Below are 27,933 nucleotides of genomic sequence, written 5' to 3'. Positions count from 1 at the left end.
CTGTATAACTGTTGAAAAGGGATCTTACAAGGAGATGTCTGACAAATTTCATACACACTGATCTTTTGACCTTTGTATGTCATTTTAAACAAATAATCGAAAGTACCTGGGAAGTAGTATATTTTTTTGACATGCCTTGTATTGGCACAGCATAGGGGTCAGCCTAAATGTTAAGAGAAGCCATTTTGTCAGTTCACTGAGTTCAACAGCTAAGCCAAGGGTCAGCAACATGAGGCTCCAGATGTTAAAAATGTATCACAAGACTGCTGGGATAGGCTCCAGCACCCCCCCACCGCGACTCTGATGGAGATGCGGCTTACAAAATGGATGGATGGATGGACGAATCTGCCTTTCTACAGTGTATACAGAGTATTTAATACTCATCAACTGTTTTCTTTTTTCCTTGCTCATGATATGACACTGGCAATGACATCAAAAGTACACCACTCCATCTGACTATAAGGGGGTGTCCATGTAGTGCCCCCTGGTGGGAAACACTTTTTCCCAAAAAACCAGGACCAATTATGCTGTGTTCATGACAAATGGGAGCTTGGAATTTTTCCAACTTGGAAACCCCTACTTCCCAACTCAAAATGTTTTTGCAGCTCCAGCTGTTTGAGGTAGGAACAAAATAGACAGCAAGCTAACATTTGTTTTGCTGTTGTGTGCATATAAAACTCTCAAAACGTGTTTACAGTTGAATAAAAAGCTATTCATTTATTGCTTGTTTTGTTTTAAATGTGAAGATAGGATATGGAAATCCAATGTCAACATAGTGCCAACAAAAAGTCACGCAGGCATGCAGTTTGATTAATAATCTCATTTTACAACCAATGGCTAAAAATATAATTATTCAAACAACAAATATAAATGTTTAGCAATATCATAAACAAATAGAGTATAACATAGAAATAGAAGGTCAGAGTTTCTCAAGAGTTCTGACTTAGATTTACATTTACAGCGTTTAGCAGATGCACTTATCCAGAGCGACTTACAAGAAGTGCTTTGCCTTTCTAGAGAAAGAATCTTTGTTAGTTACCAATAGGTTAGAGAGAAAGCAAGTCCTGAGCTCAGATACTGCTAGAAATAAAAAGTTACTGTTGATACCCATAAAAAAAGGAACAGAGTTGAACACAGAACAGAGCAACACAATAAAATACAATAAAGGGTTGGATCCTCCAGATGTTATACAGGAGAAATCTGCATGACTGAGTTAGGTTCGCCATGTGAGTTGAGAACAATAACTAGCCATCTAGAATCACACCAAGACTTCTTTCCTCTACAGACAGAACAACCAGAATGAGATAGCAAGATCATGATGAGGACCTGTAGTTGCAGGGATGAATAGCAGCTCAGTCTTGCTAGGATTGAGCTTCAGGTGGTGAACTGCCATCCATGAAGAAATGTCAGACAGATATGCCGAGATGCAACTGGAAACCTGTGTGTCAGAGGGTGAGAAAGAAAGCATTAGTTGAGTGTCATCAGCATAACAGTGGTAAGAGAAGCCATGAAAGTATATTACATCACCAAGAGAGGTAGTGTAAAGAGAAAAGAGAAGAGGACCCAGCACTGAGCCTTGTGGGACACCAGTGGAGAGCCTCTCTATGTTACCTGATAAGAGCGATCCTCCAGATAGGACATCAAGAAGAATTGTATGGTTGTCGTGTCAAAAGCTGCTGATAGGTCAAGAAAAATCAGGACAGATAACAGTTTGGCTGATTTTGCTGACTGGAGCTTCACGTTCACTGCTATAAGAGCAGTTTCTGTTGAGTGTGCTGGTTTGAAGCCAGACTGGTTGGGGTCCTGGAGCTGGTTCTGTGTGAGAAAGAGAGACAGTTGATTATAGACTGCACGTTCAAGAATTTTTGAAAGGAAAGAAAGGAGTGACACCAGTCTGTAGTTGTTGGATGGGAAGTACTCTTGCAGTCTTAAAAGTTGGAACTTCACCTGATGACAAGGACTTGTTAATGAGCAAAGTGATTAAGGGCAGTAGGTCCTTGGAGATTGACTAGAACAATGCAGATGGGATGGGATCCAATGGACAGGTGGTTGGGTTAATGGATTTGATCAGTTGAAGGACAGCATCTGTGGAAAGATAAGAAAAACAGTTTAAGGGATTGAGAATGAGAGGAGGATGTCTAGTGGAAGGAGTGAGGACAGACAGAAAAGACTGATGGATTCTGTCAACCTTCTCCTCAAAGAGGGGTGAGAGAAGAGGGTGGAGGGGGAGGAGGATGGCTGAGGAGAGAGGAGAAGATGCTGAAGAGCTTGTGCGGATCAGATGTTGATGCTTTCAGTTTCCCTCTGTAGAAAGATGACTTTGCAGCAGTAACTTCAAGTAAGAACTTGGAAAGATGATATTGGTAGAAGTGAAGATCTGAGTCAAGCTGGCATTTTCTCCACTTTCTCTCAGCGTTCCTTAGTTCTTGTCGGTTGCTGCACAGGACACCTGTCAGCCAGGCGTGGGTGGGGAAGATCTTGCTGGCCTTGAGGACAGAGGACACAGAAAATTAATTACAGATGAAAGTGAAGAAAGAAAAGCATCTGTAGCTGTGTTCAGTGAGAGGGAGGAAAATGAATCAAGATGGGGAAGGGTGGTCAGGATAGTTGAAGCAAAAGACGAGGAAGGAGTGGAGTACAGGTTGCATCGAGAGGAGGAGCACAAAGGGATGGAATGGACAGGAGTAGCAGGGAGGGAGAGTGAGAAAGATAGGAAGTGGTGATCAGAGCGATGCATGGGAGTTACTGTCACATCCAGCACGGAGGTAGGTCTGGTGAATATCAGGTCCAAAGCGTTGTTTGCTCTGTGAATCGGAGGAGTGAGGTTGAAGGATGATAGCAATGGTAACAGGCAGGGTGACTACAGCTTGATCAATGGCAGGTTGAAGTCACCCAAGAGTATAAGCAGCGTTCCATCGATGGGGAAGAGACTCAGTAGAATGTATAACTCATCAATGACATGGCCTAGAGGAGAGAGAGGATGATAAAGGACAACGATGTGAAGTGTAATGGGGAAAGATACAGTGACGGCATGGCAGTCAAAGGAGGAAACTGAAAGATGTTGTGATGTCATTACAACACTATAGAGCTCTACATAACAGCAGACTATAAACAGGAAAAGATATTTATTCATTTAGATATTTATTCACTATACATAAGTGTATATCTTACTTGTGCTCTTCCCCTTTTTCCAACCTTAAACAGCAGTGAAAATCCCTCCTTTGCATTAATTTACAGTCTAATGTAGGTTCTCTTAAGATGCTTGCAATCTGTAAATTTGTTGGTTTGCTACAGATATCCGTGTTTGCCCCAGTAGAAGCACTGGAGCGTGTTTAGATCTGGAGTTGCTATTTGAAGTGCAAACACGGTTCTCACCAAGTTCAAAGTTGACACAAAAGCAGTATATAGCCAATGATAATCTATAGTGATGAAACGCCAAAGCGTCTTCATATGTCCCATCATCTGGAACGGTTATCTCAAAGCACTGCCAGCAGGGCATTTAAGTAAAAGCTAGCATTTTATTACTTTCATTTGCCGTCGTCATGATGTGCTTCCTGGCTGATGCCTGGAAACGGCTCAGTGTCAGTTTGGAATCCATTAGAGTGGCTTTGGGTTATGTCCGTGCTGCTGTGTGATTCACTATAATGCCCTCTCGCAAGGCTGATGCCAGTTCAGTGATGCAGAGTTGGCATTGAGTTCACTTCTGTGTTGGCAAGGTGGCAGGTCTAACGGAATTAGACCCAAATAAGCACATGGTCAACAGGAAGATTAAGCTCCATAGAGACCTGGAGAGAGAAAAATAGAACTTTAATTAATGTGATACCTTTCCCAAACACACACACACGCACACACACACACACACACTCATATTTCCTCATTGTTTAAACATGTCTGTGTGAAAAGTTTTAATAAACCCACCATTTGCCTGCCCACGTCAGCCGATGTGCCCACGGATCGCTTACCACTTCACTGCTCTTCGGAAAAATAATTAGACATCTTCAGAGAGGAATTGGGTTACCTGCACATTAAAGAGGGAGACTGTAACGGGAACACACACCAGGGACACAACTAAACGAATGCCAAGTGAGGGATGAAGAAAATGAAGAAAAGAGAGCGAGCAATATGAAATTAATCTTCTCTGGAATGAGGCGTTGTGGTGGGTTTTAGTCCTACTTGTTTTTTTTTTATTTATTTATTTTAATCATTCATCCCACCCTAAACCAAACACAGGAAGCAGTTCAGTTATATTTATCTTTTAGTTTGATTGTTTGTTTGTTGTGTTCACTGCAGTGATTGGATTGCTAGGCATTGTGTGTAATTACCAATTAGAAGAGAGAGAGAGAGAGAGAGAGAGAGAGAGAGAGAGAGAGAGAGAGAGAGAGAGAGAGAGAGAGAGAGAGAGAGAGAGAAGGACTGATACGGGAGTATTGAGTTTGCACTTCAATTAGAGAGTGCTTATAGTGTGGATTACATGCTGGACTCCTGGGCCACACCACTCTCTCAATTATGACACCACAGAGAGAGTTAGACAGACAGACAGACAGAGAGACAGACAGAGAGAGAGAGAGAGGACAAACACTCGCTGTCTTTCTTCCTTTCTCCCTTCCATTCCTCCTTCCTTCCATTCTTTCCTCCTTTCTTTCTCCTTTCCTTTCTTTCTTTCCTTCCTCTTTTTCTTTCTTTCTTTCTTTCTTTCTTTCTTTCTTTCTTTCTTTCTTTCTTTCTTTCTTTCTTCCTTCCTTCCTTTCCTCATTTATTTCTTCCTTCCTTTCTTTCTTCCTTTGTTCCTCCTTTTCTCCCTTTTTTCCTTTCTTTCTTTCTTTCTTCCTTCTTTTCCTCCTTCCTTCCTTCATTCCTTTCTTTCCTTCCTTTTTCCCTTTCTTTCTTTCCTTCCTCTTTTCCTTTCTTTTTTTCCTTCCTCCTTTCTTTCTCTTTTTCTTTATTTATTTCTTTCCTTCCTGTTTTCCTTTCTTTCTTTCTTCTTTTCCTCCTTCCTTCCTTTCCTCCTTTCTTTCTTCCATCCTTTCTTTCTTCTTTCTTTCCTTCCTCTTTTCCTTTTCTTTCTTCTTTTCCTCTTTCCTTTTCCTTTATTTCTTTCTTTCTTCTTTTCCTCCTTTCATCCTCTTTTCCTTTCTTTATTTCTTTCCTACTTCTTTTCCTCCTTCCTTTCTTTCTTCCTTCCTTTCCTCCTTTCTTTCTTTCCATCCTTCCTTTCTTTCTTTCTTCCTTTCTTTCTGCTTTCTTTCCTTCCTCTTTTCCTTTATTTCTTTCTTTCTTCTTTTCCTCCTTTCTTCCTTTCTTTCCTCCTTTCCTTTCTTATTCTTTCTTCTTTTCGTCCTTCTTTTGTTTCATTCTTCCGTCCTTTCCTTACTTCTTTCTTTCCTTCCTCTTTTCCTTTTCTTTCTTCTTTTCCTTTTACCTTTCTTTCTCATTTTTTCCTTTTTTCTTCCTCCTTTCATCCTCTTTTCCTTTCTTTATTTCTTTCTTTCTTCTTTTCCTCCTTTCTTCCTTCCTTTCTTTCCTCCTTTCCTTTCTTATTCTTTCTTCTTTTCCTCCTTCCTTTCTTTCTTTCTTTCTTTCTTTCTTTCTTTCTTCTTTTCCTCCTTTCTTCCTTCCTTTCTTTCCTCCTTTCCTTTCTTATTCTTTCTTCTTTTCCTCCTTCCTTTCTTTCTTTCTTCCTTTCCTTTTTTCTTTCTTTCTTTCCTTCCTCTTTCCTTTCTTTCTCCTTTCATCCTCTATTCCTTTCTTTCTTTCTTTCTTTCTTCTTTTCCTCCTTTCTTTCCTCCTTTCCTTTCTTATTTCTTTCTTTTTCCTTTCCTCCTTCCTTTCTTCCTTCCATCCTTCCTTCTTTTCTTTTCTTCTTTATTTCTTTTTTCTTACTTTCTTCTTTTCCCCTTTCCTTGCTTTCTTCCTTCCATCCTTTCTTCCTCAGTTTCTTCCTTTTCTCATTCCCTCCTTTCTTTCTTCCTTTCCTCATTCCTTCCTTTCTTCCTTCCTTCCTTTCAACCAAACTAGGATAGATTGTAATGGTAGAAGGCAATAAGAAGCATTAAAAATGAATATGAAAATGCCAAATGGTGAAATAGAAATAGACTCATGCCAAAGGTTGCTGCCTAGCTGAAAACACTAGCAGCTGCCATCTTGAAGAGACCACATTGCTCAGCTGAGACAGACTTACTGCAAACCCTACAGCATCGCTCACAGCTCAGCTGGTGGAAGATCCTTTTCTTATGTTGCTGTTAAACTGAAATAACATTCCAGAGAAGACTGCGGATCCAGATAAAAAACAGCGCCGGTGGCCAACTGTCGCTGGAAGTCAGTGCCACATTTATGGCACCATTGGCTCTAGTCGGTCCTCATCAGCACCCTTTTGGCCGACTGAGCACGTTGAATCAGCGCCGGCGGCTGGCTGTGAGAGAGGGCGAACGAGGAGAGAAATAAAGAAAGAACGAGAGCAGAGCAGTGCAAGTTGACGGTATAAAACATTACACATCTTGTCTTAGTATTGGTTTTGATCAAATACAAGTCTAAGTAGATTTATAAACCACTGCTTTTCTTTTTTATTTGTTCACTTTCCCTACTGTCCCAACTTTTTGGGAAATGTTTTTGTACTAAAGCAGTTGCAGACTATCAACACAGTGTCCGTGTTACACAGCTGAGAACCATCTTGTCTGAAGGAAGGTCAATACCTCACTGGCTGTAGGTTGACTCATTATAGAGCCTAATGACTGAGAATAGGAACGACCTCACATAGCACTCTGGCACAGCACACCTTCACCAGTCTGCTGCTGAACACGCTTCTGTTTAGCTAATATGGTTTGCAAATAGAAAAAAAAAAAAGAAAAAGCCACAAGTTCGCAGTATCTTTCATTTTGCCATAGTCTCCAATGAGCACAGTCTGGCTCCGAGGACAGAACCAGCCTAATCAATTTATTGATCTTACATCACTAGCATTTATGCCATTGTATAACACACAGAAGAATGCAACGGGAGACTGAAAGAAGACCTGTATGAATGAGCTGCATACACAATAAGACCTCGGGAAGAGGCTAATCTAGGCCTACATGCACATAGCTTTGGTTTTGGTAGTCCAATCAAATCTAATTAATCCAAGGCACTTGAATGTCCTCATTGCACTCTCAAAAATAAAGATGCAGAGAAGGATCCTTAGGGACAAATGCACGCTTGGCTCCTTTTCAGTGGGAATGGTCCTAAAAGAACCATTGTTGTAAATGAGATGTGCTGATGTGAAGAACCTTTTAAAAGTTTAGAGAACATAATGTAAAGGTCACAAACTACTTGACCTGACCTGATTCGGCCTACAGATGTAGTCTGGACAAGCTTTTTCCTAAATAAAAATCACATTCAGTCTAACAAGAAACTGTAGCACACAATAAAACACCAGCACACCCCCAAAAAATATCCAACTACAGAGAATTGATTCAAATGTTCTTGTATGCTGTTTTTGTACTCTGCTGGTAGAATGGCGGCATCAGTGGTTTTTATTGTCTAGTTATTGTGTAGTTGCTGTAGTTTTCCTACAGCAACATAGTCTAGCTCAGTAGCATAGCATTTAGCAAATGGAAGTTGAGTGTAATATTCATAGTCTTTGATCATTAATGTCGCCATTTTGGTAGGCAAGCTGTATCTCCTTGCTCTGAGAGAGCTCATCTCATCACTGTTACTGCAGTTACAACCCAGCAAGTCAATAAAAACCAAGCAAAACAGACCAGAATGACCACGAACAAGATTAAGACATGTAGACGCTTTAGCTGCTTCTCCAGAAAACGCTACAAGGAGAAGATTAGATAGATCGGTGGACTGGATTCGTATAGGCTGCATATCTCCAAAGTTCAGAACATTCTGGAGTAAGGCTGCCAAAGCTATTAAAAATAAACTGACACATAAATATTAAACTTAAGTCAGCCTCTTATTTGCCAATTTCACATTTGAATTTCCCATTCCACTTTAAATGGTGCTGCAGCTACACTGAGGTGCCTTAAACTGGGCGAATATGAAGCTAACATTAGCTTACCTCAATAAATACATCAATAAACAACAAATACCTCAAACTTTCACTTGGCACTGTTTGACTGCTACTGAGCAGCTAACAAGCAGCACAGCGAAGCTAATCAGCCATTAGAGCTGTTGAATGCTGTGTCCCAACCTCACACTTCTTCACCTACTACACTAGTGAGTGCACTTCTAATGGTATATTGTCCATTTTTTCATACTATTTGGTGTGCTAGTATGCCATTTGGAACATGAAAGTAATAACGTAGCAGTGAACATCAGCCATGTAAATTATAGCTTTTGTTTATCATCACTACAACCACAACTTAAATGAAATCAAGTCAAGTTAGTACACTTAAATACACTGGTTAATGTGATTTAACAAAAAAAAAAAAAGGTTTAAAAATGAAATGTGTTTACCACCTTTGCTGGATCGGTTATGGCCTTGTTATCTCAACAGAAAAAGCCACAGCTCTGCTGAATGAACTTGAAGCTGCTGTCCAAAATGGTGCCAGCACAACTGTGACGTCATCTGAGTTCTATCGAAAACAAATCTAAACCAAGCTCACTACAATTTCTCATTAGGTTGAATGGGATTTTTGCCAGCATTCTGAAAGCTTGAAAATCTGCCAACAGATGCTATGAAAGAACCACATGTCCAAGCCAAGAACCTTTATTTTTGCACATCTTCTATCTGTAAGGAACAGTGGTATCCTGAGTGAAGAATACATGAAGATGTTTACAGTTTGCATCAACCTACAGTTTCTGTGATTGGACGACACTTGACCGCATTAAAAGTCTTCCAGTGTGCATTGTGATCAGATTACAGTCAGATTGCACAAACCACATTCAGGAGTGTTCAGATACAGATCTTGATGACATGCAACACAGGTGTAATTGAAATGGGTTTCAATATGTTCATGCCATTACATAATGGAAATAAAGTACTGACTAGCAGGTGAGAGGACAAACAAGGAAACACAAGATGGAGGATACCTAAGGCTGGAGTTATTCACAAACCAAGGGGCTTCATGCACTTATGATGTATCCTAGTAAAAGTTTAAATGGAATCCAGCCAAAGCGTTTAATTATTTTTTACTTTCCGTATGTGAGACGACTTATTCCAACGATAGAAGTAGTTCACTTATAGTTTCGTACCTATTGGAGCAGATAGCAAAAGAAAAAGTACACTTATGGCTGAAAGGCTGGGAGCATTTTCTCAGAATAAAGGGTAAAGTAGTCACATATAACATATCGCTGTTGGAAGAAAACCTCGTATCTCCAAAATAGTAACTTTACAGGAGAGGGAAAAAGCATGCTTCACTTTTAATGTAAGTCAATGGAACCAGATGTCTTTCCAAGTAATTTTGGGATATTTCTTTTGGACCATTCTTCATGAAATTTACCCATAATGTACAGAATAACAGACATTTTAAAAGTATGTAAAAAACTGAAAAACGTAAAAAATGGAGATACGAGGTTTTCTTCCGACAGCAGCGATATGCAAGTCTGACTGTTTTCTATGGAAGCACAACGTTAACTTCAACAGCCGGAAAAGAAAACATGCTGGAGTCAACTGTGGGGCAGCAGAATAGTTAGTGAGTTCTGACAAACTGGACTGCTCCCCGAGCACATGCAGTTCACACTGTAAGCGATTTAACTGAAAGAGCTAAAGTCACTCTTACAAAAATCACTAAAGCTCATCTAACGCTGATCACTGGGATAATAATCAGTCGTGTCAGTTTCTTTTAATTAGAAGTACTTAGCAGCTACTTCAACTACTGTAGCAATAGTGCTGTTCACACAGTGGCAGCAACTACTGTTCACACAGATGAGCACACAACATTTTTTCAGCATTTTCAGCATTTAACAGCATGTTAAAACGCCCAACTGGTTAAGCGATGCTGGATCCTGAAGAGCTATGATGTGATCTACAGCTGTATGCAAAAGTTTGGGCGCTTCTGGCCAAATGACATGTTTTGTTGATTTTATAGTAAGTTAACACATCGTCTACAGAGAACACACCTCTGCTCATCTTCATGCACAATTATGTATGCACAGTTTATTTGCTAAATTTAACACATTGGGAAAAAGCCTGTAGCCTGTAGATGTGGTACATTTAATGTTGCATGTTTTATATTATTCTATATATAACTTATTTTCACAAAACACGTAATTTAACCATAGGTGCTCAATGCTCAAACCTTTACAAGTTTACATATGTATACAAGGTATGTACTCAATGTATACATATTTATTATTGTATTATTTATTTTTAGCTATTTCTTATTAATTAATGTAATTTAAATTATGGTCAGGCTTAAACAAAGCACCATATTTTTTCCATGGCTGTAGTTTAACCCTTGGCAAACAGAACCTCAGTTTGTCAGAACATCGCCAAATCTTACCATTACCGCTCTTCACATTTATAAGCAGACTAATCAATTATTAGCCGATTAAATCACAGGAATAATCATCTATCAAAGTATTCATTTTTTACATGTTAATGCATGGTGTAAACAGCCTTTAAGGCAATAAGTTTGGACTCTAATTTACAGTATATTTACATCCTGCAGCACATTTAGAGAAAGACTAGCCACTCCATGGTGTGAAAACCCAGGCATGGTCTTAAGTCATGAAAACAGAGTGTTTCTTGGTGCCATTGTTTATGAAAATGTAGGCACCGAATACGCCAAGGAGAAGAAATTAGGAAGAGTTTGGTGTGAAGAAGAGGGTATCCTTGAGAACTTCCACTTAAATGGAGGCAGCTGAGACAACTTACCCCAGTTTCACCCTCCCCCTTTCTCCTGAGGGTTAGTCCTTTCCATGAAACATTGTTCTATTGTGTTGACTCGGATGGTGTGCACCACTGCTGTGCAGTCAGAGGGAGAACGGAGCACTCCAAAGTCAGAAACTGTTTATCCAACCACTCTCTCCTTTCTCTCCACATCTGTCCTCTGAGCAAACACTTTATTAACATAATTCCCCATGAAAAAGAACGTGAATGAAAAAAGTGATGTTTGAAAGGAAGGTAGAGGGAGTAAACACCAACAACAACATCAACAACAATGTATTTGCGAGGCCTGGGGTAAATACCCTGGTGGATTATGGGTGCACCACGCAAGTAGGCTATTGCTGGCCTTTTAGAGTGGATTTGCCTGCGAGCCTGCGATAAACAGCGGATTGCCTTTGTTCAGCTTAGCCACTCCGCTCTGAAAGGAGGAGCGCTGAAGGACGCGCTTTTTAAGACGAGTGCACCACGTAAAAGGGGAGTGGGTGCAAAAGAAAACGCAAGAACAGGGAGGAGGGGGGAGAAACTAATTTGATTGCTTGGCTGCGCTTTAAAAGACAATGCAAGATAATGTGAATAATTAATTGAAAAAGGTCCTTGTGATGGGGTGCTGGCGGCTTAATTACTGACTGTGTTGTTTGCCCAAGTGCCGCTGAGATTAGGATGCTTTCAAAGAGAAAACTTGAACAGCAGCTATGAAGGGAGAAAGAGGGGGCAGGAAAGACGATCTTTGAGGGTGGACTTCATTGGTTCGTCAGTAGCAGCTCTGAAGATATCTGTGCGATTAATATTTTCTGTCTAATAAATTCATCATTGCTGATGGAGTTTATCGGCTGCGGTCCAAGCGCTGTTTGCGCAGTGGAGGAAAACACAGCTCTGCTCCTATTTCAAAGTAAAAGCTGGGACAGAAGGGATGTTTTGTGATGCAGTGTGTGTGTGTGGCACTGCTGGTTTGTTTGTATGTCTGTGTGTGTTGCATGCATGTGTGTGTGTGTTTGTGCACCATTGTAATGTGAAAGATTTCTGCTGCTCCTCTGAGAGATGGATGTTCTGAGAAAATCTGCATAATAATTAGTCAGGGAATAGAAGGCAGCCCCCTATCAGATCTGAGAGAGAGAGAGAGAGAGAGAGAGAGAGAGAGAGAGAGAGAGAGAGAGAGAGAGAGAGAGAGAGAGAGAGAGAGAGAGAGAGAATGAATCGCAGACAAAATCACAAGCATGCATGCACACAGGAATATAAACACCCAGAGACACCTGTGCACTAGGGCTGCACAATAACAATTACTTGTAAACTGCTATCACAATAGTGATGTTGATGTCATAGAAGGCAAGCAATATGCAAATGACCTTTAATTCTGCGTTCACATGTTGATGGTAGGCACCCTGCAGACTAAGTGGTCAGCGGAACATTCCATCAAGGGTTCAGTTTTCTCAATTTTTGCCATCAACCGAGGCAGTGAAATAAACTGGATGTGGATTCTTATGGGAGTGATATGGCATTGAAATGAGGCTTGTAGACAGGCTGTAGCTGTGTCCCAATTCAGGGGCTGCATCCTTCAGAGGCTGTATTTGAAGGCCGATTGCGTCACAGCAGCACGACTAGGCTGTCCCAACACATCCCGAGGTTCACCGCGTGCCGGAGAGGATTCGGAAACATGGAAGCACCAGCAGAGGAGAGAACGGAGGCTGAGGACTTACTTTTAAATACAAGTATTGGGTTTAAACTGAGGCGTATAGCTAACGATACAATTCGCTGTTGTCGGATTAAAACCTCATATCTCCAAATTAGTCATTTTACAGGAGAAGGACAAAACATAAATTAGTTTTAATGTAAGTTAATGGAACCAGACTTTTTTGCAAGTCATTCTGGGTCATTTTTGTTGGTTCATTCATCATGAAATTTACACACAATGTAAAGGACCAAGAATACTTTCAAATTAATTTCAAAACTAAAAAAAGAAGATAGAAGGTTTTGTTCCAACAGCAGCGAATTGTAAAATGAAGCATCTTCAGCTCTAATAAATGAAGAAAATAAATAAAGAAATAAATAGAAGTTTCTGGCTCCATCTATAAAAAACATTAAAAGAACTTGACAGGTGTGGCAATTCATGATGCAGCGGTAAAAGCAGCAACAGCAGTGCTGTGATGCAAGCAGAAAATTCGCCGTAGAGCCGAATGAAGAATTTTCGTCCAGGTTTTCTGAGTCTAAGCAGCCTTTGAAGGACACGGCTTCATAGACCATGTCCTTTGCTTTATTGACGGTACTCCAACACTCACTGTCATTTCAGGCAGGGGTCAGAAAACAGGCAGGCATGAAAAACAAGTTTGAATCCATAATAGAAAAACCAGAGAAACTCCAGGCCAGGGTCAAACACTAAAAAACGCTATCTTAAGAAACACAGCTTAGAACTCAAGGCTGTATACAGATGCCATAGTGCATTCTGCCCAAAACTCCATTATAGCCTACAGCAGGCTGTGGATTCTGCAGGTTCCCTTCGTTTCATCACAGATCCTCAAAAAATGTTCAGCGGAGAAGCCCTATTCATCACTTCTCTAGAGATAACCAATCAAAATAGAGCATGGCTAAAACTGAGCCGGAGAGCAAATGCAGGGCTGTACAATAGGACAGGTTTGCTCACATTTGCAAGTTTTAAAACACTCAGCTCAAGTTCAAACATGGATTTGTTGCTGTGATCGGCCAATTTACTGAGCAAACATGTGAGTGAATGTGTACTGGGTCCCTTCAGCAGTGCTGCTCTGTGTTTATCACGCTAAATATTTACACAGGTGAACATAGGCTAGATTCTATCTCCAGAACAAGTATGTGCTACAGCTTGGCCTATTCTCTTTTACTTTATGCAGTGCTGTCTAGCTAGTTCTTAATAATCAAACTCATGTGTTATAAGAAAGTGGAGTGAAGCTGAAGCCAAATAGAGCCAATACCAGATAGGAGAGTCCATGTAGTTTCTCTCCAGAGGGGTGAACCATGGCACACAAGTGACAAAAAAGGGGGCATCAAGAAGGGAGAAAATTAATAATCTAGCTGTATGGGTCACGAAAACAACAGGCTAACAAAAAGGAATAACCATTGACAAAAGTGGACATTTAAACAACTCTCTTACAGTTCCCATAGCTTTGAGAAAGTCACGTTTGTTTGTCACAGCTCAGATAACTGTCAAAATAAAAAAAAACTACCAACCTTGCATATAATTAATCAGAAAAATCTCTGATTCAGCCGTCCAACATCTTCTGTTTTGTTTTCTTGTCCAATGTAATCAATCATTTGCAGTGATGTTGTTCAACATGATCATGTGATGTGTTATTGAAATTTTGATTAGCTGTTTAGGTAACTTGTTTCACAAAGTTTACAAGCTTGCAAATGTTGCAAGTGAGTTTCGAATGAGTTGCAGGTTGCATGAGGCTTTATAGTATGCAGCTGAAGTGCAGTTTGATGTAAGTTTCAAGCAATTAAAATTGCATGGTAGTTTCACTGTGTAAAGCCAGCCTAATGACACACTTTGAGGGGCCAACAAAGCAGTACTGTAAATCGCTCTCGGCGTGTACATGTCTTTCTCTCTTTTTCACTCCCTGACTATCTCTCTCCTGCTGCATATCTCTCTCACGTTCTCTCTGTTGGTTTCTCTCTGGATATCTCTCTCTCTCTTTCCACGTCTGTCTGTCTCTTTCTGCATGACTCTCTCTGCATCTTATTGAAAGGCTCTTTTCTTGCCTGTCTTTCTCTCTCTGCATCTCTCTCACTCTGCATGCCTGTCTTTTTCTTTTTGCCTCTCACTCTCTCGCTCTCTCTCTCTCTCTCTACCTTTTTTTGAATGAATTGGCTGTAACTGTCCCCTTAGTGCTCCCAATGAAATCTCTCTCTTGCTTTTGCTCTGTGTTTCCCTCTCTCGTACACACACACACACACACACACACATAATCAAACAGGCTAAAGAACAAACAGAGAGAGAGAGAGAGAGAGAGAGAGAGAGAGAGAGAGAGAGAGAGAGAGAGAGAGAGAGAGAGAGAGAGAGAGAGAGAGAGAGAGAGAGAGGGAGACTGAGAAAAACAAGGGAACAGGAGAAACAAAGAACTGCATCTGGGACAGAAGAATATGATGAGCCATTACTCTGTGTGTGTGTGTGTGTGTGTGTGTGTGTGTGTGTGTTTTGTGGCGAGAGGGAAATTAAGAGAAGGCCTTTCAAGCCAGTAGATCCAAACACCGAACAATATTAGATGCAGAGGAGTGTAAATAGCTGTTTAATGAGTCTTCACACAAGCAAATGGACTGGCCCGCACTATTACTTACACCAGCACACGCACACACACACACACAAACACACACACACACACACTTGCAGCCTACACTCCCTCCCTTCCAATTAGAGGTAGCCATTGGAAGAGTGCCGCATATTTTCCAAATAAATTTATGTTCTCTCTCTCTCTCTCATTTTCTGCCCTGAGTAATGACAAAGTGAGCGGTGTCTGGGCACAGTTCCTTACTAATGATGAACTTGACCAAGCTGAAAATTTTGGCTTATATACCAAACAACAAGGGAGGCAGGGGCCCCCTGTTTCAGTTCTGTTTTTAACAGGCCTTCGTCGACTTGCCGTCACTATTTCCCAGAGATGGTTCATGAGGAGCCTGGCCAGTTCCTATTTCCCCCGTTATATCAAAAACATGACTGAAAAATGCCACAGGGCACCCACAAGCAATGAATGGAACTGAAAGAAGCTAAACAGCTAAAATAGAAAAGTCAAAATAGTTTCTAATCACTTGCCGAGAACTTTCCTTTAATTTTAGAAAGCAGAAGGATGTTTTCAAGCAAAGAAAACTCACCTATATAGTTCCTTTTTCTACAGCAAATGGGATTAGGGCAGCAGGATGCTAGCATTACTGCTAGTAACTGCTGATTTATCTGTTCAAGCTCACAGATGTCATGGACGTATATGAGGTGCTAACTCCTATAACTTGAGTTCAAACCTTTTAAAAATATGACACGTGTTCAGGACATAAATGTATTACTTTAAAATGTTTAAGCACTTATAATCTATGATTTTTCTCAAATGCTCCATCTTAACCCATTCATTTTGGTTTCGCTCAGGTGCACCCTCTAGCATTTGAGAAACCCAGAAGACATTGCAGTGCGGTACTTCTCCTCTCTACAAGTTCTCTGACTGTTTCCCTTTTGGAGAATCCCCAGTGCCATGTTAATCCTTTAAGGCTGATGCAAAAACATGGATTTCTGCCATTTGATCTGCTCTCCACCATTAATTATGTGATTTCTGTGCTGTTGTTGCATTTATTTCTATGTCTGAAAAGCATGATCCAGCAAAGCCGAACATTTGTAGATTTTCAGTAAATCTGAAATCTTCATTAAAACTATCACTTTTCGCAAGAAAGTGCATGAAAAGGAAGGTAAGTCATTCCCTGGTCCTGTTACTAATATAGATTTTTTTAAAAATAAATGTTAAGTGCTTACTGATGTAAACTGCATACACTGAAATAGCTTGTGCTGTAACGTGGAGTAAGGTAGTGGACGCATGTACGGAGGTAAGCGACTTTTATTGAGGGCAAATCCAAAATCAGGGTCATAACGGTCCAGGGTCAAAGAGCCAATACGTACAGATTGTGGTACAGACGTGACATAAACCAGAATAGACTTAACTACACAGACAAAGCAAACATCAAACAGCGCAAGGACAAAGACCGATACAAAGACCAGCCAACACAACGTGCAAACACAGGGCTTAAATACAACAGGGATAATGAAGGACAGGTGGAAAACAGGTGGAGACAATCAGGGGAGGAGTTACAAAACAAGGGGCTGGACTAAACCAAAACAAAAACGCACACGGGCAAAACCAAAACATGAACACATGGACTGGGAGGGGCCAATCGTGACGTGCTCTCACTCAGAAAAAAATGTTTTAAAAAATAGTGTATTCAACAATAAAGGAATCCTCATGCATATTTTATACAGTGATAGAAAAGGGTAGTGTGCTGCATATTCTGGCAGCAGATTTAAACAAGTTAAAAGAACCATATCCAGACTCTCAGAATGGATCTCTGATGGCATAAGCTTCAACACGGTTAAACATTGTTTAATTGCTGAATTACTTTAAGTAAAGTTTGTTTAATGACTCCTTGGAGAGTTAAAGAGTTAAGCCAACACAAAATGTAAAATTCAGCAGCAGAACTTGCCAAGAAATCACTGCAATCTGACCAAATCTCCTTTAAAAAAACAAGTTGGATAATGTTGTGTGTAAGAGCAACAGATTTCAAAGAATAAGATGATGGTGTAAGAGTAAGAAAACAACAAAGGAAAAGAAGGACAATGAACCATAGTTTTCATTCTAAAACTGAAGCTTAAGCCAGACAAAGCAATTATTCACAAGGTTTACATACATTACACACTTCTCAAATAATTTGGATGACAGTTAATGAAGTCAATTAGAATAGCCTAGTCTGTTAAAAAAGCCACTCCTTGTTTTAGGTTCTACTCATTTCCAACTCATGTGCATGTTGAAAACAGCATTAAAACAGTGAGCTTCATGGGAGAAGCAAAAAAGCCTTAACATGTTATTGTGACTTACCATTCAACATTTCTATTGATGTGTGGGACAAGAAATGGATTACAAGTTTTTTTTTATGACAGCAACTAAAACAGGCCTGCACATTTCCATCTATGTGTAGGTTTGCCTAACAAAATCCTTCCAGACTAAGTGGACAGCAGCAGAAAGAAACATCAAACACAGCAAACTCTCCCAGCCCACTATCCATCGGCATGCCGGCCAAAGTAGGATCACTTTATTGAGAAATATGTTACTACAACCAAGCCAATAACTCCAGTACTCAGTGGATGAGTGTCCTATTTGCTATTTCAGAGTTTACTGCCTGCATCCCCCCGTCAAAAGAGCCAATTATTAATATTTTAATTAGCCAGCCCAACATGAAAAGCGAGGGTGAAATATTTGAAGTGAAAGGAGCTCGGATGGAGGCGGCCTGTTGCCAGAGATTTGCTGGTGGAATTCTAATTGCTTTCTAACAGGATGGAATACTGATTTTGGAGCAGTGGAGAAGGGGGTCCGCTCAACATGGAGCTTCTGGTCTGGAACTTAAACAGTACTGTTGTGCTTTTTGGGTTGGAAGTCACACATGGTTATCTGAAACTCTGTTGTGAACAATGCCAGGTTTTTACATAAAGTAAGCAAAGACATGCTGATTTTCTAAGCTGCTTCTGAAATTTGTATTAATAACACTAAAAGAGAATTTGACAGAGAAATGTATCAGTTAGCAAAGGTCCTGTATTGTCTTGGGACTTGTTCCCTTGTTTCCTGATGGTAAAATGTGGCATCTGTGTTTGTAACTGCTACTTTGCCGTCAAAAAAGGTGGACAACACAATGCACATACACATATATAGGTATTAGCAGTTTGTTGTCATTAGCTGAGGGTGAACCACTTCACACAAACAGCGCAATGATGGACTCATTAAAGATGCTATTGACTTTTTCATTAAACCTCATTAAGGCCCAATTGTGTGTGGCCATCACCACTGAGTAGAAAAGCCCTGTAATGTCAGTATGTTAGACAGTGAGAGAGCAAGACAGACATACAAATAGACACAAGGGGCACCCAGTGTACACAATTGAGCTAAGCTCTGCACATAAACATGTTATTGCATAGGAACTGTTGGACAAGCTACAGTAAGCTGTCAAAAATCACAATGAAAAAGTGTTCATGTAAATTTACATCACAATTTAAAATTTTTTAACATACATTGTTAATCATGTTTGTTTTGTTATTAGCTATGTTGCTAACAGTAGTGTTTCTAGCATGTATGCTAGAACATGTGAAAATTTGTATGTCGATTCTACACATGATTCTGTGCAACTGCAGACACTGTGTGAGTGTACATGTGTGCACACAGCAGTATAATTTCATTTCAGTACAACCAGTGAGCTGCTTAGTTAAGGAACTAGAAAGAAAAATAGTACCTAATTTAGCCATTAAGATAGGAAGCAGAATAGTAGCTATTATGGCTACTGTAAGGTTGTACTTAGTTCCATAACATTAACAGGAAAAAAATATTTTACCATTAATCACACTTCATTTTTATGGCAGTTAGTCATTAGCTAAATCGTCAGCTACAGTATCATGATTATGACAGACTCATTTTCTCCATTTTCTAAGCCGCTTCTCCGTCAGGGTCGCGAGGGGTGCTGGAGCCTATCCCAGCAGTCTATGACAGACTCAATCATGAATAAATCAACAGGTGTGACTATATAGCCATGTTACATGCAGCCTAATAGTCCATTAATAATCTGACTAATAGCTCAATCAGAAAACAATAGATCAATGTATACATTCACAATAGAATTTCTATCCTATTGAATGAGGTGGCTAATTCTGTATTTAATCTGTTAAACAGAAGAATAATAACCATGTTACTGCCTGTATCTGATTACATTACCAGTTGGAAAGTTTAGGTACGTATTGTGCATGTGCGTCACGTCACAGTGAAACTTTAGAACATTCAACTTGACAGGAGCAGAAACTGGTCTGCAGAGGAGATGAAGTTCATTCTTTGAACTTTTAAAGATGATGGTGGAATGGATGTCCAGCTTATCGCTGTTGTCGGAACAAAATCTTGTATCTCCATTTTTGTGAACTTCAGTTTTTGACATTATTTGAAAATGCATGTTGGTCTTTATATTGTGTGTAAGTTTAATGAAGGATATACTGAAATAAATAAATAGCCCAAAATGATTCTGCTTCTACTGACTTCCATTAAATGTAATGTATGTTTTTTTTCCTTCTCCTGTAAAGTTACCATTTTGGAGATACAAGGTTCTGTTCCAAGAGCAGCGTTATGTGTCTCAGAACATGATGTCTTCATCTTGGCCTTCTTTAATAAGTACTGTACATGTGAAGTACATTTTCCTTAGTGTGCTATAATTTTAAAGATATTAAAAACACAAGCACTGCTCAATGCTGCTCATCTCACTCTGACTGGACCTCACGTGATGCTTGTTGTCATGGTAACATCCACACTAAGTGGTTCTCTATGCATGTGTGTAAGTTTGGATCAAATTACTTTCGAGATTTCCATCAGATTGTTGAGTGGTGTGCGTATAAACATCTCAGTCTATAATTGGAATGTATTCAAATGGATTGGCACATACATACATGTTACAGCCTATGCTGTCTTAAGCCATACAAATAAATCCAAGGCAGACAGAATAAAATGAGGAGGAACTCTTTTCAATTTAATGGGACTCATTTCTGGGTGAAACATGGGGTCTGAAATGTAACAGTATAAGTCATTATACTGATGAAAGATTAAAGGTAAACAAAAATTTAGATTTTAAATGAGATTATCCGAATTCAGCTGAATATGACCAGGAACATGAAACTAACAAGGTAAAAATGTTACATTTTAATTTCAGTTTGACTTTAAACTCTGACTTTTAAACTCTGACTTTTAAAGTGTGACTTTTAAACTCTGACTTTTAAAGTGTGACTTTTAAAGTCTGTCATACAGGTAAAATAACAAATTGCAAATAATCACATTAATTTGTGTAGTTATTCATGATTAAGATTTCTCTAATTTGCCCAGATTTGACCCAATTTCAAAGCAGTGTGTTTTTTATTGCTAAATAAGAAACGTTCAATAGTTAAATGTTTTTAATCATGTGAATGCAGGGTTCACATGAAACATGAAAATCATCTAATAATAACTATAGCATTTCCACTTTCCATCACTGTGGAGTCTTATCACAGTAGACGCTCTCCGCAGTAACTCTGGCTTTACACTCTATTTTGTAATTTGATTTATGCATAGGTCACCCATAAACACTGTCCACTGTCATCTGCTGATATACTAGCATTACCAGCCTCAGCTCTGTTTTTTCTTATAAATGATACTTTAGACTCAATGTACTTCACCGATAAACAAATTCACCATTGGAGTTGCTGGAAACTGCTCAGCCTTCAATGGAACTGGTCATTTCCAAACTATATTTAAATAAGAGGCCTACAGTCATGGAGTCAGTCAGAGCAACACACAGCACCTGAACAGCTAAGCTTTAACCAGAACTACAGAAACTTTAACCAGCTAAGCTTTAACCTGCAGAACTACAGAAAGTTTGAAGTGTCAAACAAGGAAAATGTGTGAACAGCGTAAATAAATTGTGCAATAATTCATCATGTTAAGATGTTATTAACGCATTATGTTTTAAAGCCCTACTTTAAACCTTTAGATAGGTCAATTGCTGTCACTTGTGTAGCTATAAAAGCCAATTCTGTTTGATAGAGAATATAACACATGCATTAGAACTTACAGGCTAATTCACTTTCAGTGTCTCTCTCTAACACTCGCTCTCAGTTGGACTGTCTTTCCCAGACACCGCTCTGTCGCAGTTCCCTTCATTATCCGGCTGTGCCGAAGATGACACTTAACATTTCAGCCACAGCCCAGTCCTAATCCCTCATCAGCACCAAGACAACACATGCACCAGATAAGACCCCAGGCTCTTTTTCCACAACAGTACAAAATCACATCTAACTATGACAGATTTTCTCAAAGGATAAATGCAAATATATCAAGCAAAGTACTATATGCTATAAAAAAAATGGGAACACGGAATAGAAAAAGGAGAGCCGAGGAACAGACGATGAGATAGAGAGAAAAAATATAGAAGGGAGAGTGAGAGAGAGAGAGAAATGCATGACATGGATTTGGTGGTCTTAGGTCACATGCGCTCCTGTCTTCAAACAAAAATGGAGTTTCAATCCTTTCATTCCATCTGTAGAAGCGTCTTCTGGCGAACACACACACACACACACACACACACACACATACACACACACACACACGCACACAGGAGCAGGTCACGGTGACCTCAGAGCTCAAATCCTCCAGCTTACACAGATTTTTGTGCACTGAAAGAGCATGCCACTGCTGTAATTATACACACGCAGCTGTCCGAGACAAGATCATATACTTATTGTATTTGTAACATTCACAAGACAAAAGGTTTTGAAAAAGGCCTGTTGTCTGACATGATGAAACATCTCCTGATCAAAAAGGTTCAGGTTTTCCAGTAGCTGCAGCAGTTGACTACACAAGGATGCAGCAACACTGAGTATTACAAAACGGATAGTTGTGATTCTAAAATATGATTGGCTGAGCCACGCTGTTGCAAAAAGTATGTACACATTTGACTGCACACAGACAGCAAAACAAAACAAAACAAAAACTTTATACTGGTCATGGAGTAATGATTGTTTGGCGGAAGCAATTATTATTGATACAAAAAATTATTTATTGAACATGTAGAAGTATATTTATTTTATTGTATAATACATGTTGATGCTGTTTTATAAAAGCAATAAGTCACTCTGCTTTATTATGGCTAACAGCACCCTCTAAAGGTGCAATAATTCATATTCTTAAACACACAGATTTTCTAAGCCATTTATCCTTTTAGATCACGGGGGGGGTGCTGGAGCCTATCTCAGCGCTCATCGGGCAGAAGGCAGGAAACACCCTGGACAGGGCAGACACACAAGCATATACACAGGCATATAGGGGCAATTTTGCATCTCAACTACACTTGACTGCATGTGTTTGGACTGTGGGAGGAAACCCACACAGACACAGGAAGAGCATGCAAACTCCAAACAGAAAGGACCCTGGAAGCCTGGCTGAGGAATCAAACACAGGCGCTTCTTGCTATGAGCCAACAGCACTGCCCACTGCGCTGAACATGATGGAACATAATAGTTTGCATAACATCATCAACACTAGCACACTGTTTACCTGGGAAAATCTTGTAAAACTGAGCTCTGGAAAAGAATCCTTGGTTGTGTTTATGTCCTCTTGTCAGTGTCCTCATACTCCTCTGCACCTCTTTACTCCATTTCCATAAAGACAAATGCAACCACATACAAAGTCCCCATTTTTTGTGGCCTGTTCCCGGCTGGAGTAGTTCCTGGCAATGTCCCCGGTTTGTACTGTGAATTGAAAACACACTGAAAAGTCCTAAGAAAGATCTGGCAGCAGAGCTGATGGACAGACATCTAGTATTGTGCTTGTTTTGGCCAACAGTGCGGGATGGCTGCTGCGATCTACTAAACATTTCTACCACTTGCTAGCCTAGTTTTAGAGACTATTAATGTGTAAAACTCAACTCAAGTATCAAATCCACCATATCACTACAAACATCTTTTAAAGACAGAAGATAATCCAGGGATTAAAAGCAGGGTGGTGTTATGGGACTTAAATCAGACTATCAGGTGTATAGGTGTATAGGCATGCAATCTACTTTAATGTAGGCTGTCACGCAATCTGCAAATGGCGAATCATTTTTTAAAACCGCATCACGTATTCAGCCATCCATATATGGCATATGTTGATACCAGCTATCTCTGTCTCTCCAGAGCTGGAGCTAGCCCAAGGATGTGTTTAGGGTCTCTTTTTTCTGTAGGGTCTGTTTCTATAGCCACAGGTCTCTTTTTTACTGCAAATAATTCAAATTCAGATATTAATTTGAATTTGAATTGTAAGCTGACACAACCACAGAATCGTTTGTGGTAAATGCATCCCTGCCTAATCCCTGCCTAAGGCCACTAGACTTAGATTTTTTTACTTAGCAACTTTATTTCTAACAAGCAACAAATCTCATGAGGGGAAAAGCAAGAAACATAAGTCTGTTACAAGTCCTATGCATGTTGACCACTTTCTTAATTGAGTGTTCCATTGTTTATCTTGGCTTCATTCTATGGTGGGCTACTATATGATTTAATATCCAATTTTATCAAGGGGCCTTAATATAGTTTATTAAAATTGAACAGTTACCACCATCAGAATACATGAAACCTGAAATTGCACCCCCCCCCCTTTTTGCTACATATAAGACACTGCATATTTTAATATGAACTAGAAATATCCCCAGTTTTCATTTCAGAAATCTGGTCACCATAGCTCTGATTCACTGAATGCTGATGCACACTGACATGAAATAAACCAAATTATTTTATTCAGAATCAGGTGAAGCATGCTTTTTCATGAATCACCATCAGATTGTATTTAACGATAACTAAGTCCAGCTGGCTAAAATAAGAACATAGCTTGAAAAATGCAGCTTTATTTCTTTGTTTGATTTCATTTTAATTTAAAAGATATTGTGAAATAAGACTTTAAAGCATTTTGTAGTTACATTCTTGTTCAATAAATCTGAATAAAGAAACTAGTAGAGAGTTTCTTTTTTGTTTTAGACCAGTTGACTTTTCATGATCTTTGCTGTAGATAAAGCATGATGGCTTTGATTTGACAGCCTGAAAAATGACAGATAACAGTTGGCATTACATTGCATTTTTGTTAAACTTTCAGCATTTTTTCAATATTAATTTGGCATGCGAAAGTAATCAACATTATACATCGGAATGTTGATTCAGTAAGGTTAACGTAGATGCTTTAATACTGATTTAACAGGGATCCAATGGCTGTTTGCTAACTGGATGGGTAATTATAGATACATGGCTGTTCATAAGTGGTATAAGCTTAATACCACTTAAGTATATGCTTAAGGCATCCAAATAACCAGCCAGCCCCCGACCAGTGTGTAGTATTTATCATCTGTTTAATTTGCTTAAATATACAATATATATGATAACTTGGGGGCTTATCATGAGACACTTAGACAAGTAGAGGTTCCGGTCCATAACTCAGCTTTTCTGGAATTACTCATGCATAAAATGAAGAAAAACACAGTGCTCTGCTAACTCACAGCTCTGTTAGAGGGCAAGGCTCTCTCTCCTGCTCCTACAACAACCACTGCCCTCAGAACCTAGACCCTAGACACACCATTCAAAATAAAAGTCCCTGCTGGAAACATTCTTTACCATTTATTGAACTCATCTCTTGGTTGAAATGAAAAAAAGCTTTTCCATCTACTCATACAAAATATGATCAAGAACCTACAAACAGAAAAATGCTTAGGACCACAGAACATTAAAAAACAACTCTGGAGATAATGTTAACCTCACTGAATTAACATTCCAATGTATAATGTTGATTACTTTTGCTTACCAAATTAATATTGAAACAATGCTGAAATTACTAAACTTCACTCAGTACATGGACTGTCCCATCAGAGAGGAAAGAACACTGGACCTGCTGTATGCTAATGTTAAGGATGCATACAGCTGCTCCCCCCTCTCCCCTCTAGGTAGGTCAGACCACAACTTGGTGAACCTCAGCCCCTGTTACAGCTGGTGAAGAGTCAGTCTGTGACCACGCGGACAGTGAGTAGATGGTCTGAAGAGACTTACGAGGCACTGCAGGATTGCTTTGAGACTACTGATCGACATCGACAGGCTCAAAGAGTGCATCGCGGACTAGATTAACTTCTGTCTGGACTCCACTGTCCCAACCAGGACTATTAAATGTTACCCAAACAAGCCGTGGGTAACAATGGACATTAAAGCTCTCCTTAACAACAAGAAGAGGGCCTTCGGAGCTGGAGACAGGGAGGAGGTGAGAACGATCCAGAGGGAACTGAAGACAACTATCAGGGAGGATAAGAACAATTATAGGAGGAAGCTGGAGTGGAAACTCCAGCAGAACAACATAAGGGAGGTTTGGAATGGAATGACCAGCTTCAGGTCCAGCAACAACAGAGGAGTTAGAGGGCAGCGTGGATGGGGCCAACAAGCTAAATCTGTTCTTTAACAGATTTGACACTGCAGGCTCTATCCTCCCCTGTCCTGACTCCTCTGCTGCCAGTCCTCAGCAGCCCACTCCACTCACTCTCCCTCCCCTCCCTCCCCTTCCTGATAGCCTGCCTCCCTCCTGTGACTGTCCATCTCACACCTCCACCCCTCCCCACCTGTCACCTCTACAGTGAGTATCACTGCTGACCAGGTGAGAAGACAACTGAACAGACTCCACACAAACAAAGCTGCAGGCCCTGATGGGGTCCACCCCAGGGTGCTTAAAGCCTGTGCCTCCCAGCTTTGTGGAGTACTGCAACATGTCTTCAACATGAGTCTCCAGAGGGTCCCTATGATGTGGAAGACATCCTAAATTGTTCCTGTTCTGAAGACGCTGCGACCAAGTGACGTCAAGGATTACAGGCCAGTGGCACTGACGTCCCACATCATGAAGACTATGGAGAGGCTTGTCTTAGATCAGCTCCAGCCCATGGTCCAGCCACTTCTGGACCCCCTCCAGTTTGCCTATCAGCCCCGCCTGGGAGTTGAGGACACCATCTTCTACCTGCTGAACTGAGTCTACCCTCACCTGGACAAGCCAGCCAGCACCGTGAGGGTCATGTTTTTTGACTCCAGTGCATTCAATACCATTCGGCCTGCTCTTCTGGGTGATAAGCTGACAATGATGCAAGTAGATGCCCCCTTCGTGTCCTGGATTGTTGACTACCTGACTGGCAGACCACAGTATGTATGCCTGCAGCACTGTGTGTCGGACAGAGTGGTCAGCAACATTGGTGTCCCACAGGGAACGGTCCTCTCTCCCTTCCTCTTCACCCTCTACACCACAGACTTCAGTTACTGCACAGAGAGTTGCCACCTTCAGAAGTTTTCTGATGACTCTGCAATAGTTGGATGTATCAGCAGGGGTGATGAGTACAGGGTGACAGTGAAGGACTTTGTCACATGGTGTGAGCTGAATCATCTGCAGCTCAACGCGACAAAGTCAAAGGAACTGGTGTTGGATCTGAGGAGGGACAAGGCACCAGTGACCCCTGTGTCCATCAAGGGGGTCAGTGTGGACACTGTGGAGGATTACAAATATCTGGGAGTGTATATTGACAATAAACTGGACTGGGCTAAGAACACTGATGCCCTCTACAGAAAGGGCCAAAATCGTCCCTATTTTTTTGAGGCATCTGACTCATCTGCCGGACTATGCTCAGGATCTTCTATGAGTCTGTGTTGGTAAGTGCTATCCTCTATGCTGTTGCATGCTGGGAAAGCAGGCTGAGGGTCGCAGACACCAACAGACTCAACAAACTGATCCGCAAGGCCGGTGATGTTGTGGGTGTGGAGCTGGACTCGCTGACGCAGTGTCGGAGAGGATGATGCTGTCTAAGCTGCAGGCCATTATGGACAATGGCTATCACCCACTCCACGACACAGTGATGAGACACAGGAGCTCATTCAGTGGAAGACTCATTCTACCGAAATGCACCACAGAGCACCACAGGAAGTCATTCTTACCTGTAGCCATTAAACTCTATAACACCTCCCTCAATGCACAATAACTAAGAGGTGCAATAATTTGAATTGTTTTATACAGTATGTTTCATATTTATTATCACTGCCACTTACTGTATTTGTAAGAATTTAAATTGTACATTTTGCAAATTTCTCTTTTTTGTCTTAAATTATTAAAGTGTTTATTCTTTTAAATAAATGGTTGCAATTGTAACAACTGCATTCCCTCTGGGATCAATAAAGGATCCTGATTCTGATTCTGAACTGCAGCTAAAGATACTGGCAAGCTAACTAGCTAACTCCAGCTGGCTAAATGTGCTGTAGATTATGATAGTATAACCCTCCCCTTTCACAGATAGAGTTATGATTCAGCAATGTTTAAAGTTTCAGCTATGTTTAAAGCAATGCTTTTGGATGAATCACCATTGTAGATTGGTGATTGTACGTTAACTACAGCTAGATGCTTGCATGCTGACTGGCTGAGCATTGGCTGAAACGGGTTGTGGCTTTAGTTTGTATTATAGTGACACATCAAAGGGCCTATCCTCTGTGTAAGGAACTTAAGAATCTAAACGTTTCAGCCTGGCCAAAATCACCCTGGGGATAAAGGCTCAAATAGAATGAATTAGCATTAATAATCAGAGAGGGAAAGAGAGCCATAGTAATAGAGGCACCTGATGAAATTGCCCATTTAAATGTGTTGCCGTGGCAACTCTATTATTCGAAAAGTAATTCAGAGGGACATTTGTTTTGTAAGCTTGGGCTGTTTGTTTAATTACAGATCTATGAACAGAATTGCTCTCATTTACATATGTAAATTTAAAGCAGGCTTTGGAATAGTTCTGGCAGAGCTGGAGTCGCCATTTGTCTCTGTGTGTGTTTGTTGTTT

General features: G+C 40.3%; 1 long non-coding RNA gene across 4 annotated transcripts; it reads right to left on the bottom strand.

Annotated features, from left to right (window-relative positions):
- Positions 1-720: 720 nt before the first annotated feature.
- LOC108412454 lies at positions 721-22,755 on the bottom strand. 4 transcript variants are annotated; one of them, XR_005131405.1, is made up of 6 exons: positions 22,627-22,755; positions 3,919-4,018; positions 3,526-3,785; positions 1,948-2,486; positions 1,612-1,815; positions 721-1,438 (listed from the first exon to the last, which is right to left on the bottom strand). It is a non-coding gene; the product is annotated as an uncharacterized LOC108412454 (long non-coding RNA). The 4 variants fall into 4 exon arrangements; XR_005131404.1 differs by lacking the exon at positions 22,627-22,755 and having other exon boundaries at positions 3,919-4,571; XR_005131406.1 differs by lacking the exons at positions 3,526-3,785; positions 3,919-4,018; positions 22,627-22,755 and having other exon boundaries at positions 1,948-2,085; positions 2,189-3,165.
- Between the last annotated feature and the right edge of the window lie 5,178 nt (positions 22,756-27,933).

This window comes from Pygocentrus nattereri, chromosome 14 (genome assembly GCF_015220715.1).
Source record: "Pygocentrus nattereri isolate fPygNat1 chromosome 14, fPygNat1.pri, whole genome shotgun sequence".
NCBI classification, from domain to species: Eukaryota; Metazoa; Chordata; class Actinopteri; order Characiformes; family Serrasalmidae; genus Pygocentrus; species Pygocentrus nattereri.
This window is presented reverse-complemented; position numbering and strand designations above follow the sequence as displayed.